The sequence below is a fragment of the Parasteatoda tepidariorum genome, chromosome X2, assembly GCF_043381705.1.
Source record: "Parasteatoda tepidariorum isolate YZ-2023 chromosome X2, CAS_Ptep_4.0, whole genome shotgun sequence".
In the NCBI taxonomy this organism is placed as follows: Eukaryota; Metazoa; Arthropoda; class Arachnida; order Araneae; family Theridiidae; genus Parasteatoda; species Parasteatoda tepidariorum.
In genome coordinates this window covers 31,136,525-31,153,989 of record NC_092215.1, presented here as the reverse complement: position 1 = coordinate 31,153,989, position 17,465 = coordinate 31,136,525, and the positions used below count along the sequence as shown (strand labels likewise).

The 17,465-nt window shown below is 25.9% G+C and overlaps 1 protein-coding gene across 1 annotated transcript in view; it reads right to left on the bottom strand.

Moving 5' to 3' along the window:
- LOC107440923 (dual specificity calcium/calmodulin-dependent 3',5'-cyclic nucleotide phosphodiesterase 1A) overlaps positions 1 to 17,465 on the bottom strand; it is a 535,122-nt gene that overhangs the window by 250,772 nt on the left and 266,885 nt on the right. The window lies entirely within an intron of this gene.

Here is a 17,465-nt window from a genome sequence, read left to right as displayed (position 1 = left end):
CTAAAGAAGAAATAATTAAAATTCTTTTTCCTTGCACAAATTAAACATCGGAATTTTTTAATATAAATATTTGAGTAATCCCCATTTATAATCAGCGATACATAAGCCTAATTGATAATTTTAATTTTAAACTAGAATCCTTAGTATGTTACATTTAAAGAGTTGGAGCTAAAGAAATCCTTAAAATTCTTTTTAATTGCACAAATTTACCATCTGAATTTTCTAATATAAATATTGAGTTTTTCACTATTTATAATCAGCAATGGATAAGCCTACTTAATGATTTTAAGTTTAAACCAGAATCCTTAGTATGCCAAGCTTTAAGAGTTTTAACTAAAGAAATCCTTAAAATTCTTTTTCCTTGCACAAATTAAAAATCTGAATTTTTTAATATAAATATATGAATATTTTCCCCCATTTATAATCAGCTATAGATAAACCTAATTGATGATTTTAAGTTTAAACCAGAATTGAATTGAGTTTGAATATTGGACCCCTTAATGTTAATTTTACTTACTGCGTATTTAACCACATCTTGATTATTTCTTGAATTTATCTTGATAATTTTCGAATTGAAAAATAATATTTCACATTTTAAAATTCACTTTCTAAAATATAATTCAATGCAAAAAATAACTTTTAAAAAAATTCTCATTATTTTTATGATTATATTTAATAATAGTTGAAAAAAATATGAATTGTAATTTATGCAATTTTTTGCATTCTGTTAAAGAATGCAATTTTACCTGACAAAATACAAAATTTGTGAGAAATCAGTCAAATGGTTTCTAAGACATAAAATTTCAAAAAATTCATATTTTTAGTCGCAAATATACACTAAGGGTAAATTTATTCAGGGAAAGTACGTTTTTGCGTCTGATTTTTTAACTTAAAATATCGTCTGAACTAATTAATTAGCATACTTGAGATCACTTTTTCGAACCGTTAAGATTGAGTCCTCGAAAGTGAAGATCCGATCATTAGATTAAAAGTTATTCCGGGTGGTTTTCTTTTTTGCACATTATAGATATTAACTATGAAAACACGAAACTATGGTTTATAAGACTATGAATCGCAGAGCGATTCATTATGGCTGCAGCAAATTTTCATCGTATTAATATTGTGATGTTATAGTTCAAAGATGGATGGATTTTTCTGAAAATTTAGATAACATAACCAAATGAAGCACTGACTTTTCATTTTAAATTTTACATTTTAACTATAACGATTTAAATAAAATTTCCCTAACATTATATAAACATAAAAAATATTATTGTTTAAATGCAACTTTGAGAAAGCTTAAAATATTACTTTTGCTATTTACTCCACAAATAGTTCCAAGGAAATTCAACTTTTTCTTTCGGCATGCATTTCATATGTGCTATATTTGGCGCACATTCTCTTATAAAATAGAATACTTGGCGTCTAAAATAAAATATTTGTTTATTTTTAAATTACTTTCCATTTATGGTGATATAAGTTTTGCTTCAAGAAATTCAAAAGCAATTTTCTTTTAAATATCTTTCTCGGAATCCTCTTAGATATTAAATTAAGGTGCTAAATTTCAATAACATGCTATTTTTGTATAAGATATGTTCGTCGTCAGTAATCTTTCTCATTACTTTGACACACTAATTACCATACTTAAGTTAAGTTAAGTTAAGTGAAGTCTAAGTTCGTTTTAAGTTTTATTTTATGTCACGAATTTTAAAATTAAAAATCAGAAACGATGGTGAGTTACATTTAACTATTACACGTAAGTAATTAATTGATAATGATGATGCATATAAAATGTAAAATTACATGAATGAAAGATAAGAAATTTGAAGAAAGGGAATAAGTATTCATTTATTTTTCTCAGAAAAAATGTGTGACAAATATTTCAACTTCAATGAAATCTTACTTTTACAGTTAAAATTTAAAAACTTTCCAAAAGTGAATATATATATATATATATATATATACATGACGGGGGAACTGTGTCCCATCTTCGTNTATCTTAAATTTTCTATATATATATATATATATATATATTCAGAAAAGGGTATTTTAAGTCATAAAGAACTTTAAATCATAGCAAAAAAAAAGTTTTAGATGAAGTATAAATTTAAGAATTGAATATGCTTTTAAGACATACAGAAATAAAAAAGAATATCTAGGATATGATATTCGTGCATTCTAAACTAAATTAGAGCATAAAAATTGTATTTTTGTAGTTAGTCTTTTTGCCAGTATAAACTAGCTAATTAATCAACCGAAGTTAATTATTCTCGCCTATAGGATTTATGTTGAATATTTATTACCATAAAAACAGTTAAGTAATATATAAAATTTATTTTAATTTTATTTTATGGTAGCATTATAATATTTCTCCACTAAATTTTTAAAGAATGATTAAACAATGCTTTGAACATATAATAATAAATATAAAATAATTTATAAAATAATGTCTAAGTTAAATATATTTTCTCTGAAATATAATGAAATAGGATCTTAAAAAATGTAAAATTGCAGATAAAATATGCAAGTTTATTTCTTTTAAACATTACTTTAGTTAGAATCCTTGAAAGTAAAGAAAGCTATATTTATGACTATTTTATCCCACTTAATCCTGTTAAACAAATACAGAAAGATCCAAAGATATCATTCCAATTTTTACGAGCAATAAAACAATTCTTTAACCCCTAAGCATTAATCCCAGTTTTTTTTTAAACTTTAAAATACAGTTCTTCCTGGATCCCATGTTATTTAATGGAAAATTTCAAGAAAAGAAATCTCATCGCTAAGTTTGCTCCGAAGCTCAACACTTGAAAGGTTTAATATTTTTTATAATGTATTTTTAACTACAAGAAGCAAAATATGGAAAAATCGATTAAATAGTTTCCGTGAAATAAAAGACCCAACTTGCAAATTTTTTAAATTTTCTTAACTTATGGAACTATTTAATGTGTTTTGCTCATGCTTTTGGTTTTGCTATTTTAAAATTACGAACACTTGAGAGCGGAAAGCAACTCACACAGTTTAGTTTTAAAAAATAATTTTGCAGGAGAGTTTGTAATTATTTATGTATGGAACTATATTTAGTCAAAAGAGTTTATAAAAGTGCAAAAAAAAAAAAGAAAAAAATAAGAAAAAGAAAAAATATCATATTTCAATATAAAAACTATTGATCATGTTTCATCAAGATTGTATTTAATGAAAAATTTTTTGTACAATGAGCAAAAAAAAGAAAAAAACGGACTATTCTGATTAACTTTTCATTAAATGATTGGATCTTCACTCTTCTGGGACTCAATCTAAATGGTTCAAGAGGGGGACCTCAAATATTATAATTAATTAGAGCAGACGATATTTTTAAGTCAATAAATTAGACACAAAAACGTACTTTCTCAGAATAAATATACCTTTTCGTGATGGATTCGGATTTGTGATCCCCAAAATGAAAGGGATAGCCATAATCTGGAGAATATGGTCACAATAGTTTGGCCAGGAGAGCAATTTGAAACCCTTAAAAGTAATTTTACTTTTTGCGTATTTCGCCATATCTCGGGAATTTTTTTAAGCGAATTGAAAAATTTTTGTGCATAATTATAAAATTTGTTTATCCAAAGATAGTCCCATGCAAAAACAAATTTTAGTAAATATTTATTATTTTAATATATGCTTTTTTTTAAAAAAAAAATCGATTTCTATTTTGCCATATAAAATTCGATATTTTAAAATTATCTAAAAATTGTATAGCTTACCATTTAAAATATTATGACTATTAATAAATAAAATAATAAATATTTACTAAATTGTTTTTTGCATGGAGTTATCCTTGAATAACGAATTTTCTAATTGTGTGCAAGTTTTTTAATTCAATTTAAAAGCTCTTAAGATGTGGCAAAATACGCAAAAGGTAAAGTTAGCATTATGGGGCCCATACTTTGGATCGCTTTCCTGGCCAATGTATGGGGACCATATTTCCCAGATTGAGGCTAGCCCCTATATATTGGGGCTCAAAAATCCGAATACGGTAAAAAAAAATATGTTTATTTATTTAAAGTACTCTTTGGGTTTAATTTCGTTATTTAAAATATTATTTGCACTATGTAATTAGCATTTTGGAGGTCATCCCCTCAAACCATTAAGTTTGAGTTTTAAAAAGTAAAGATCCGATTACTAGATTATCTTTGTATTTAAAAACAAATAGTGCAGAAGCATACCATCGGGCATCAAACAATCTCTTCCCTGTTTTAACGCTAAGAAACTCAAATGAAAATTCAGAAAATAAAAAATTTGGAGCATGGAAAAGATCCAAAATTTAAAGAGTTATCGATAGATAATATAGCTAAAAATATAGCCAACCCCGCGTTATTAATTTTAAATTTTAAATAATCTGACTTCAGCATAATCATCAAAATGGACGCTAGAACTTAATATAACACTGTAACAAAATGTTTTTGTGGTTAGAGAAATAAAGTAGCTTAAAGCAAAGTAGAATTAAAAATATTTTTATATTCGATTTAGACCTGACAAGTTCGTGATTTATCATAAGGTCTGAGAGGGGCAGACCTAGGGCCCAATAAATATTTCAACTAGTTTCTTTGTAGGTTTTTCCTTAAGAATAGTCTAATCGAATTATGAGTTATATGTGAGTGTAAGCTCAAATAAACTCACCTTGTAATTATATGACCCAGGTTCGATTCTCAGTGCTGTCTAGTCGATATGAATTTGGCACCCGGCTCGCATGGACCACAGTGCTGATGTAAAATAGCCTCAGATATCTTGAGATAAAATATCCTCAGTGGTAGAGGGATCATAGGTTAGAGACCCTTTCCATCAGGCTAATCATGGGAGGTTTTCGTAGTTTTCCCTTTCATGAATCGCAAATGGGTGTCAGTTCCATCAAAACTTCCTCCAGGAATGTAAATTTCTCTCAATACTTGATCCAGGAGTTCCCTTATTTCTTTGGATTGGGTTCAAAATTACATGGTTATGGAGCTGAACATTGGTTGTCGTAAACTCAAAATTGGTTCAGCTGTTCAATGACGGTTATGAAGTAAAATGAAATAAAACTTTTTGGATTTATTAAGCAAACGATCTTTTTACATGGTTGATGCATTTTAAACCTTGCCCTGTACTACAGAGTGATTAGAATGACATAAGCTTTGCCTATGATGCGGTTAAAATGCTACTAAAGCGAATTATAGGCTCAGACTACGATTATCTCGTCTGAGCGGAACTAAAATTGTACAGATTATTAAGTGTACTAAATGAAACTTAATCCGAATTGAAATAGTATTGGAAAGGTAACTTCAATTCAAATAGAGTTTTAAGGCTACATTTGACTTATCTGGCCAAATAATTTGTCGTAAGCAAAAAGTGTCGTTAGAAAATGAGGAATGTTTGTCGAAGTGAAAACGAAATATGACTCGAGCTTGAATTATTTTTCCTTTCACCTTTAAATCAGTAGATTTTATTTTTCAACGATTTAAATAAGTAGTCAACAACTTCGAACCTTCAACAAATTCACAATCTCTTCACAAATTCAAGCTCTCTTCAAATTCACAATCTTTTCTTCTGTTCTCCATTTTTAGAGATATTTATCCTGCTGAAATATGCATCTCATGTTTCGTTACATTTAAAATTCAAATTATTATTTTATGTAACAATTTTTCAGTAAATAAGAATCATTAATACACTCAAGGAAAAAAAATTAGCGCGCCAAGATGGAGTCGTCAAAATGAAACGAAATTTTACATACGTAATGACTACTTTGACATAAGTAAATGATTAGAAAATCAGAGATTATCGTTTTTCTTTGATTTTAATTACTTAGATTAAAATACTTAGTTATTTTTTATTCAGTTTTATAATTGTGATATCTTTTTTAATCAGTTTTGTGATTGTATTATATTTTTAACAAAAAGAGATGAATAACGATGTTATGCCAGACATTAAGTTGATGGATAAATAGAATATCTCCAACAGTGACCTTTTCTTATATTTTAAAATCACAATAAAAGACTTTATTTTATAAAAATGTCGCTGTAAGGTACTTATTTATTTCTTATTTATTTTATAATTGTGACATCTTTTTTTATTCAAGTACGTAATTGTATTATATTTCTAATAAAAAAGATGTGTAACGATATTATGCCGGACAATAACATTAAGATGTTGGATAAGTAAAATATGTCGAACTATTTCATTTTCTTTATATTTTAAGATCACTATAAATTACAAATGGATTTCATAACAAAGTCACTGTAAAATACTTAGTTATTTCTTATTCAGTTTTATAATTGTGATATCTTTTTATTCAAGTTTGAGATTGCATTATATTTTTAATAAAAAAAGATGAATAACGATGTTATGCCAGACAACTACATTAAGTTGATGGATAAGTAGAATATGTACAACAATGACATTTTTTTTTATGTTTTAAAATCACAATGAAAGACGTTATTTTAAAAAAATGTTACTTTAAGATACTTATTTACTTCTTATTTGTTTTATAATTGTGACATCTTTTTTTATTCAAGTATATAATTGTATTATATTTCTAATAAAAAAAGATGAATAAAGTAATTATGCCTGACAATTACATTAAGTTGATGGGTAATTAAAATATGTCGAACAATGACATTTTTTAGTATTTTAAAATCACAATAACAGACATTATTTTATAAGAATTTTACTATAAGATACTTATTTATTTCTTATTTATTTTATAATTGTGACATCTTTTTTTATTCAAGTGCATAATTGTATTATATTTCTAATAAAAAAAGATGAATAAAGTAATTATGCCGGACAATTATATTAAGTTGATGGGTAAATAAAATATGTCGAACAATGACATTTTTTAATATTTTAAAATCACAATAAAAGGCATTATTTTATAAGAATTTTACTATGAGATACTTATTTATTTCTTACTTATTTTATAATTGTGACATCTTTTTTTACATAATTGTATTATATTTCGGATAAAAAAGTTGAATAAAGTATTCATGCCGGACAATTATATTAAGTTGATGGATAAATAAAATATGCAGAACAACTACCATTTTTAATATTTTAAGATCACATTAATGTATTTAAAAAAGAGTTACTATAAAATATTTGTTTATTTCATATTTAGCTTTATAATTGTGATATCTTTTCAATAAATGCTAATAAGGGAATTAACATGCCCTAGTGATGTCAAAAAGAGCAAAATACTTTTCGTTTTTCCTTTCTACACTAACAAGTAAAAGTTCTTAATCTAATGCCAGTTGAAAGCAGCTCCCTTAGGGAAAATCATGGGAAATAATAAACTCAAAACAAACAGGTCCTCTTCACAATCAAATTTAATTAGTCTTGTGCGAGGAAGAATGTCCTTAAAAATTCGCTTTAAGAGCTTTAGTTTAATTTCATCAATGCTTTTCGCTTGTCTAAAGTCATTTTATCAAGTTCAACCCTTGGCGACGAATAATAATTGTACTTTCCAAGGAGTTAACAACATGCATGAATACTTCGCTATTTCTTTCCATTTTGTCGCGTACTGTAAGACAATCGTTTCTGCATGTTACGGTACTTTCTTAACGAACTTTTTTTGCTCTTTTTTTCAGTGCTTTGAATACTGATGCGTGATTATGGGCTGTAAAATGCGAAACTTGAAGATAAAGAAATACGAAGAGATAAAGCGAATAAAATAAATAGAAATAGAATAGAATGGGTTAAATGAAAAAGGGATAGGATGAGTAAAATAAAAGAGAGATAGAATGAGTAAAATAATAAAGAGATTGAATGAGTAAAATGAGAAAGAGATAGAATGAGTAAAATAATAAGGAGACAGAATAAGTAAAATTAAAAGTACATAGAATGAGTAAAATAATAAAGAGATTGAAGGAGTAAAATAAAAATGAAACAGAATGAGTAAGATAAAAAAAGAGATAGAAAGAGTAAAATAAAGAAAAAGAAATAAAATGAGTGAAATATAAAAGAGAGATGATTTTAAAAGTAATAAAAATAATCGAGTTGAATTTTCAATCATCTAGCGATACAGAAGTAATATAAAACTATATAGTCATCCAAAACTTTAATAAAGTGATAATTTAATTTTAGGAAGACTTAAAGATTGTTCTTCAAAGCATTAAATTTATATACAAGTAAATCTACAATTATTAATTGTGACCTATTACATACCAATAACAAACTTAACAAAAAATTATATATATATAAATAATAATAACTAGTATTACATATTTAATCATAAAATTTGACCTGTATGCCATTCTAATTATATACGTTATTATTCTAAGTTTTCAGCCGTTAGGAAAGTTTATTTTTCTAGTTTTAAGATTGAATGTATCATTTGATTAGCAATTGCTTTTGCTTTTCTTTTTAAAAATTATTTTCGAGCTTAAGTTTGAAGTAACTTCTCCAACAGAAAAGACCAAATTTAAGCAAATGTCATTCGTCAAACATATTTGAAAAATATTTATTGATTTAAAGTATGTCTAAAATATGTTTATTTTTGAAAATGGTATTATGAGATGAAATAAAGTTAAATTAACATTTATTTTTTATATTGAACAAGAACGTATATGAAACTGGCTTACCCCTAATATAATATGGATAGCTGGTGAAAGTTTGAAATTTTCGAATAAAGATTAATTTCAAATAAGGATATATCAAATGAAGATTTCAACTTAGAAATCCCTGAATATAATCTAATATTAGTGACTTGAAAAATGCTTGTAATATTTTTCGCAAGAATTCCAAGGTTCAATTTCAATTCTTCAATTATAACCTTTAATATTCAAGAGTATTTCTAGTTTAAATAAGCAAGCTTATATAGGCAATTTAAATCTTTAAATAACAGAGGCATATTTATTCATTATATGTCCTAAACAAGAAAACAACATGATCAATGAAATGTTGAATGCATTTATTAACATTGCGGAGCTGAATATTTTATTTCGGAGATAGCTGAAAGTGTGAGTTTAATAAAATGAAGGTATAAAATAATTGATATAACTCAAAATACGTTTTAAAAATCGTATATAGAATAATATAAACATTTAAGAATGGCTGCAGGTCAAATTACACACGGAAAAATTAGTGTAATGTATGGTAATGAAATTTCTAGTAAATAAACAATAATTCTGGTTTAAAGTTTTATAATTTTCCGATAATTTTGGATTTCAAAACTATAGTTCTTATTACTATTAGTAATAAATACTAAACTGAAAAGTAAATTCAACGGAACAAATGGTTTAAATGACATACTCTAACATATTATGATAAAATTTCCCTAATTTTACCTTCTTTACCAAATTTTATCAAACATTAAAAAAAAATGTGTTGTTAATTTTTTTAAAATTATTGCCCATTTACTTCGGTGTTCCACTAGACCCCAAAAACAGTAAATTTTACAATATTCTGTTCGTTTTGACCACCCTTTTTTCTCAGAGATTATTTATTAAAATCGACACAACTTGATATGCACGTTTGAAAGAACAATTATATCGATCAAAATGCATATTTAATAAAATGGTCGCAGCTTTACGTTTGGAAAAATTGATTATTGTTAAATATTCGTATTTAAGGAAAAGGTCGTATTTAAAAATATTTTTCAAACTTAATGCACACGTTTGAAAATAAATAATCTTAACTTTCGTAAAAAATCAAAAAATTAGTCAATTAAAAAAATTGGAAATAGCTCGAAATGCCCGTTAAACTACTTCCAATACAAACCACAATTTTATAAACCACAAAATGCTCTTTATTGATGTTAAATATTGAATCCAAATTTTTATTACCTATGTTTCTTTTAAAATTTCAGTTCCAAATCAATATGAAAATTTGTCTGTTTTTTTAAACCCTACATTCATTCATTATTCACTAGTTATATTTTAAAAACATGCAATAGTTTTAACAGTAATTTAAACGATAGAATTAAATGCTATATCTATTTTTTTATGATAATTTTGTACATTTTCTTTAACGCACAATTTAGGCTACGTCCATTTATTCAAACGCGCAATTCAAACTAAGTCTATTCTCTATAAGATGCATTTCAATTTATATACATATCTTTCTTCACTCGTGTATATCAAGATATGCCCTTTACATCAATCGCGTTTTAATATCCAAAATAGAAATTCTAACCATGGTGTCAAAAAAAAAGAAAAAAACTTTCCACTTTTTAATACCATTGTTCTGAAATTACTATGATTCTATTAAATTAATTCTATTTTGAATGGAACAAACTAATTCAAGAATACTTGGGTCATATTTGGGGAATTAACACTAATTTGAAACAGATTAAAGGATTCAAGAACGCGTGTAATTGAAAGTAAAGTCAAATTTATTTTAAATTAATCCGTATAAAAGAACATCATATATATATATATAATATAGTATATGCTGATGCAATTTACTGTAGATGCCAACCAACGGATAGTTGAACGGCAGGCCAGTATTCGTATGGCAAGTTTTTTAAAGTTTACAGTCAATTTTATTTTTCATCTTATAATATACTTTTTCATATATTATTGCGAATAAAATTCCAAAAATAAATGATCTGTCCTAAATATACGGAGAAAAGAAAGCTGGTAAAATTACCTTAATGCATGGTGATGACATTTCTGGTAAATTAACCATAATTATAGTTAATGAAACCAAAATATGTGATTTATTAAACTACTCATATGTGACTCACATGTGATTTATATGTGATTAAACTACTCATTTATGATTTATAAACTTGGTAATTTTTACGTTCATATGGTAATGGTGTACGTGAAATTCTGGTCTCACCACACTTTCAGTTAAAAAATAGTCGTCTCTTTATCACACTTTTAAGTAAAAAATACAAAACAGAAAATTAAACTTAAGAAAATAAATGTTTTCCTTTGACGTGCTCTTAAGTATCATGATAAAATTACCAAGTTATCAGATTTTATCACATATAATCGAACCATATTTTACTGTTAATTTTACTAAAGCACTTCGGCAAAAATTGGAGCCTTTTTGTGTTCCCATAGAGCCAGAAACGCAATAAATGTTACCATATTCAGGTAGTTTTGAGCATAGATTTTTCTCTGCGTACATTTAAAAGCATACTGGAGACTGTTTAGGACATATTGCTATATTTATTTTTTTTGAAAGATCTTTGTCAGTTATTCCCCACTAATAATTAATTGAAATTTCGTTCAAATCATAAATAATTTAGAAACATAATTTTGGCAATATTAAATAGCTATGGAGCCAAAAAAACTTTTTTGGCGAGGTGAAATTTAATTATTCTTGGCGAGATGATATTTTCTTTATTCCTGGCGAAGTTTTTTTATAATTTGTAACCTCCACTACTCGTTTTGATTTGATTCTTCTTTCTTGGATTTTTCTTTGATTCTTCTTTCCTGGGATTCATGCTTTCCTTTCTCAATGGAAATTTTCCTTAAACCCAGGAAAATTATCTCCTTCAACAAAATTTAATTGTTTTGAATGCATATTTTCGTAGTAAAGATTTTGGTAATTGTAATTGAAAGATTAAAGTGGAAAAGATAATTGAAAGAAAGGTTAGTCAAATTAATTCATAATAAGATAAATTAAATTACACAAATAACATAAATAATTAATGTGATGAAAGATAAATAATTAATAACACATAAATTAAAAGAAAGGATAATCAATCCATGGACATTTAATTCTAAAAATAAAAATCTTATTTAACATATTTTTTTTTCCAAATTTGTAGTAATTATACCATTAAATTATATTGAAACTGTGATAAAATAATATCAAAATTATTACTAACATACTAATAATTACTAAATAATAATTAATTGTCAAATATTTTTCTCTTAATTTAAGAACTTTTTCTATTTCTACCTTTGTATATTTTTATAGTGAATAAATTATTACTTGGTTTAGTAATTACTAATTCAGTGAACATTTTTAAATTCCATATTATAATGATTTTATTATAGTTTTATTAAAAATGCATATCTTATGTATAAGTTATGTTTTGTTACATTGTTATGATATGTTACATATTTATATATATATAGGTTTCTTACAATTCATTAATATAACCGCAAAAACCGCATTTTTTTAATAAGATTTTTAAAATAGAAATTAGAATTAGATTTTATAGATTAGATAGATTAGAATAGAATTATATTAAGAATAAGCACATATTTCCTGAAATTACTATATAATGCTCTCCAATTAGTTAAAAAAATCACGTTCGTTTTATAGAGTTCTAAATATTAATTATCCACAAAATTCCTGATAGTTAACACCGAAATTAAACTTTTCAATATTTCAGAAATGTTGAAATATTGAAACGTTGACAGAGAAAATTTGGTTTTGTTGCAATTGCAACGATTAATTTTGAGAGATGGAAAGCTGAAAAATATCATTTACAAAATTGGTTAATTTATCAAAAATAAAAAACATGCAATTTAGTTTCTAAAGAAAAAACTAAAAATAATAAGAAAAGCACTATAAAGTTTCGCACTTCAAATTTTGAAATAGTTATAACTTTTATATTTTTTGTAAGGAATTTTATAAAAAAAAGTTTTCATTTCGTTTTTTGTTCTTTTTTAATTTAAATTTTATTTTCGCATTTTCTAAGAGTTGTGATGCAATCGAGTTGAAAATAGTTAAACATAGCTGTTTTAAACTATTTCTGCTAAAAATAGCTTCTTTCACTCGCGGTAACCGTATCATAGCTATTTAATTCAACCCCCTTTAATTATATTTTAAGAAATTGTGGTGCAAATTTTTATTATTTAATGTAATAAACAAGCAGAAAGTGTCAAAAATGCTTGTAATGATCTACTTTCGAAAACTTTTCAAACCCATTAAACCAAATAAGATCTTAAAGAAAAATTACTTATCTTGTACAAAAACGAATTAAAATTACGAGCTATTTTCTGTTAACGCCTTACTTAAAGTAAAAAGAAAACTGCTTAAATATAAAATTTTAGTAAGTTTCTTTAATTATTTATTTAATTAAGTGTATTAATTTGATTTAAATTTTAAATTAATTTATAGTTCGCAAGTAAAAAAATAGTGTTTAAATATAAAATTTTAATATGTTTCTTTAATTATTTATTTAATTAATTTTATTAATTCAATTTATATTTTAAATTAACTTTAAAGCTAAATTTTATGAAATATTTAAAGACATACAATATATTATTTCAATATTTTATTTTCTTATTAAAAATGTTCGTCTATTAAAAGAGCTTTCATACCGGTTATTACCATTTATAAAGATGTGCTTGTTATCCATATTTAAATCTCAGAACGGGAAATTTTCAAATCTTCTTTATATAATTTCAATATTCAAATAGTTTCGAAAAAATAACTTGAGCACTAATGGGTATTGATACATAGTTTTAAGAGAATATATTAAAAAAGTACGCATATTCAGAATTTTATGATTTATGAATATAAAAAGAAGACATTTTTCCATACTTTCGCTTTACTAGTTTAAATAAAAAATTCTTTTAGATGAAAAACAATTTATTTGTAATATTTCATAAAATATGAATAGATTAAATATGATAAAGGACTCATTTCATGTTAGAAATATTTAATAAGAACCCCAATAAATATATTTTATGAAATATTAGTTAGATAAAAAAGCATTTTTTAAATTTACAGGAATATTTAAGCGTTTTTATTTGCACATAAATGCGAAAAAAATGTAAAATTATTTACCATTATAAAAAAATCGTTTCTGAGAGGTATTGGAATTGGTACTCTGAGAAAAAAGTATGGTCGTTTCGACCATACTTTTTATCAGAATAAAATTAAATTTACTGTGTTTTTGGCTATTTGGAACATCAAAAATCAGGATAATTTTTGACGAAACACCTTGGTAATGATTTTGATGGAACAAAGAAATATAGTTTCATAATATGTGACTCTGGTGTACGTGGTAAAATTTGGTAATTTTATCATGATACCTTAGAACAAGGCATTGAAGAAATTTATTCGGTTAAATTAACGCTTTAGTTTTGAATTTTTTACTAAATCTATGAAAATAAGAACTATAATTTTGAAAAGCGGAATTTCCTGTTAATCGTTACTAAATGAACGGAAAAAGCATCAAATGAATGCTTTAAATGCTTGATAGTTTGATTTTATTAATCAGAATTATGACTTTATTTCCGGAAATGCTTTTTTCCGTACAGTACGATAATTTACAAGAATTTCTTTCTTCTTGTACGAATGCATGTTTCATACGGTGACCATCTATTGTTAGGCAAAGAAAGTTTCTAAAAGTAAACCAAATCTTAAAATAAAGTAGGAAAATTTTTGATTAGTGAAATCCAACTCATTCCTGTCATTATACGGATAGCACCTCCACCGGGATTTAAACATCGATCATCAGACAATGATAGCTTATCAATATGAAGATAACACCACACACACATTAACTGATGTCTTCTTATATATTATAAAGGTTTACTATTATTTCTGCGTCGCCCACACTGCAAAGAATTCAAAATCAAATTATGGTAGAAAATATCGGCATCCTAGGTATATAATCTGCAAAAATATATTTTACCGTAAAATCTAATTTTATCGTAAAATTTATACAGTATATTTTACAGTAATAATTATTTAACTATAGTCATTCAGTGATTTTATAATAAATATTACTGTAAAGATTACTGCATATCAGATTTTTTGTTCCGTGAAATTTTATGGTAAAAATGGATTTCACGGAAAAAATTACACCTCGAAATTTTGTTTCTAAAAAAATAAAATGTATGTACACTGATCAGTAGAAATGATAAGTACAATGCCTAAATGTTATAATAAGCTGGATGTTTATTGCTAATTCTTTTGTTTTATGACTCTTATAATATTAATATTCTAATATTCCACAGTAATTCATGTTCATGATTAGTATAATATTGTAATATAAATTTTATTAGTACATTGTTAGAATTTTTATTTTAAAATTATGGTATATTAACTAGAGGCAGCCTGTCTATCAAATTAATAGTAAAGCTTACAGTAAAAAACATATTTCACTTTTAAAGTTTTGAAACTGCTTACAACTATTATCCTTAAAAAATCATAAATACTAAAGTATATGGTTTTCTAACCAATTACAACTAGCTAAGTTACAAAAGTGTAAAAAAGAAATTTAACCGGAGTTAGGATTTTTGTTAGATACTAGGCATTGAGATTATGGTTGAGTTGTGTTTTATCAAATGATCCATGGAATGTGGTTTAATTAATTTAATTGGTTGTGTCATCTATCGGGAGAGAGGGGAATTACTAGACTTTTTTGTGTTATGCAACTTTATGAAGGTGTCTTCTTTGCGTAAAGAGAGAGTATCGTATTCTAATAGTTCAGAATTACAAATTGGGGAGTTAAGGGCACTGGAAACCCCTCATTTGTTGAAGGGGATGAAGGAGATATTGTGGTGTCCATGCTGGAACTCGAAACCCCGTTGTTCATGACATTGGCAGATTAGTACTCTCCGCTATAATATGTATATACACTTGCAAGGACTTAAATGGCTTCATTAGGTGGATCTAGTTGTTGCGATGAATTTCCGGTGCTTAAGAGGACGCCATACTGAGGAAGAAAATATTCATCGCAAATTATCTTTTTCCTTCATTATTAATTTAAAATTTAAAGTGTAGAAAGAGTGAGTTCGGACAAACCTAGAGTAAGCCATGAAGTGTGAAATACTAAAAAGAAAGTTTTAAAATATGCAAATGAAAATGAATTATGAGAAGATTACTTTGGATTGCGCAGCGATGAAGTTCTCTTCCAATACTTTGTTTGCATTTTAATATTTTGAAGTACTTTTTTCAGCAACTGAAACTTGATGACTCAGTTTAGGTATGACTGAACATACTTTTTCTTTCTTATAAATTTTTAATTAGTAATGAAGGATTAAGAGAATTTGCAACACAATTTTTCTTCCGCGGCATGGCACCCTCTTAACCGTTCTAGATGAAAATAGTTAATAAATGGTTTTTTGACAGTTAACAGTTTGAATATCACCTTACTCATGGTTATTTGACTGTTTTGTTTGAGTATGGAAAAATAATAATTAATTAATTGTTATTTAACTACTTTTTAGTACTGAAAGGTAAAGAGAATTTGCAACGAAAATTTTCTTCCTCGGTATGGCACCCTCTTTACCGTTCTAGATGAAAATAGTCAATAAATGGTTTGTTGACAGCTAACAGTTTGAATATCACCTTACTTATGGTTATTTGACTGTTTTGTTTGAGTATGGCAAAATAATAATGAATTAATTGTTATTTAACTACTTTTTAGTACTGATAGGTAAAGAGAATTTGCAACGAAAATTTTCTTCCTCGGTATGGCACCCTCTTTACCGTTCTAGATGAAAGTAGTTAATAAACCGTTTTTTGACAGTTAACAGTTTGAAGACCACCTTATTTACGGTTATTTGGCTGTTTAGTTTGAGTTTGGCAAAATAATAACTTAATAAATTGTTATTTAACCATTTTTTCTGAGAATTTTTTAACCGTGTAAGTATTTCACAATTGCAATTAAATTTTTTAATCAAAGAGAGATTGGAATTTTTTCAATTCAAAAAAGAAGTTAAATTAAAGTCTTATAATTGTTTTCTTTGTAAAATAAAAATAATAATAAGTTATAGTCACGTAAATTTACAACTTATTTTTTTATATAATAAAGCCAACAGATTTCTAAATTTAGGAAACAGCTCAGATCTCGTGATAGTAGAACGCACAGAACGTGGAAATATATTACAATTTAAGCATATTTCATGCATAGAGTGAATTGTGAATTTCCCCAGTGATTGATGACGACCATGTTTCCAAGCAATGCATGAAGGTGATGGAATGTTGATTAAATGTTTAATTTAAATTAAATCTATTTTAATTCTTTGACTGCGTTGACTTTTGATACTACTTTGCACTGAAATGTGTAAGGTATGGAAGCCTGATTTAAACGAAAAACACTAAACATAATTAAATCTTTTGCTATTCCCAAAATTATTTTCAAATTCGTTTAAATAGTAAATATTTAATTTTCAAAGACATGATGAATAAAAGTTTAACTACTACTACTATTGGAAAGTTGCTCAATGGGATTATTTTCGCAATTGTTTTGGTTTGTTGATATATGTAGGTTATTTTGCCTTGTTTGAAAATTTCTATTCATAGAAGCTTGAATTAAACCAAGAACTAAAAATTAATTAAATGTTTTATCATTTGCTAAAATAGTTCATTATTTGTGTAAAGAGAAGCTTGAAAATTTTAGAAATTTAATGAAGAGAAACCACTGCTTTCTACAAAAAGAAACAGGTTTTTAAATAAAAATTTTCAAACCTACAGTTTCCTATGAAATATATTTTTCTCTATTTAAAAATTACTAACTATAAGAAGCTTGAATTAAATTGTTATTCAATAAAGTAGTCAAAATATATTTTAAACAGTTCTCCAGC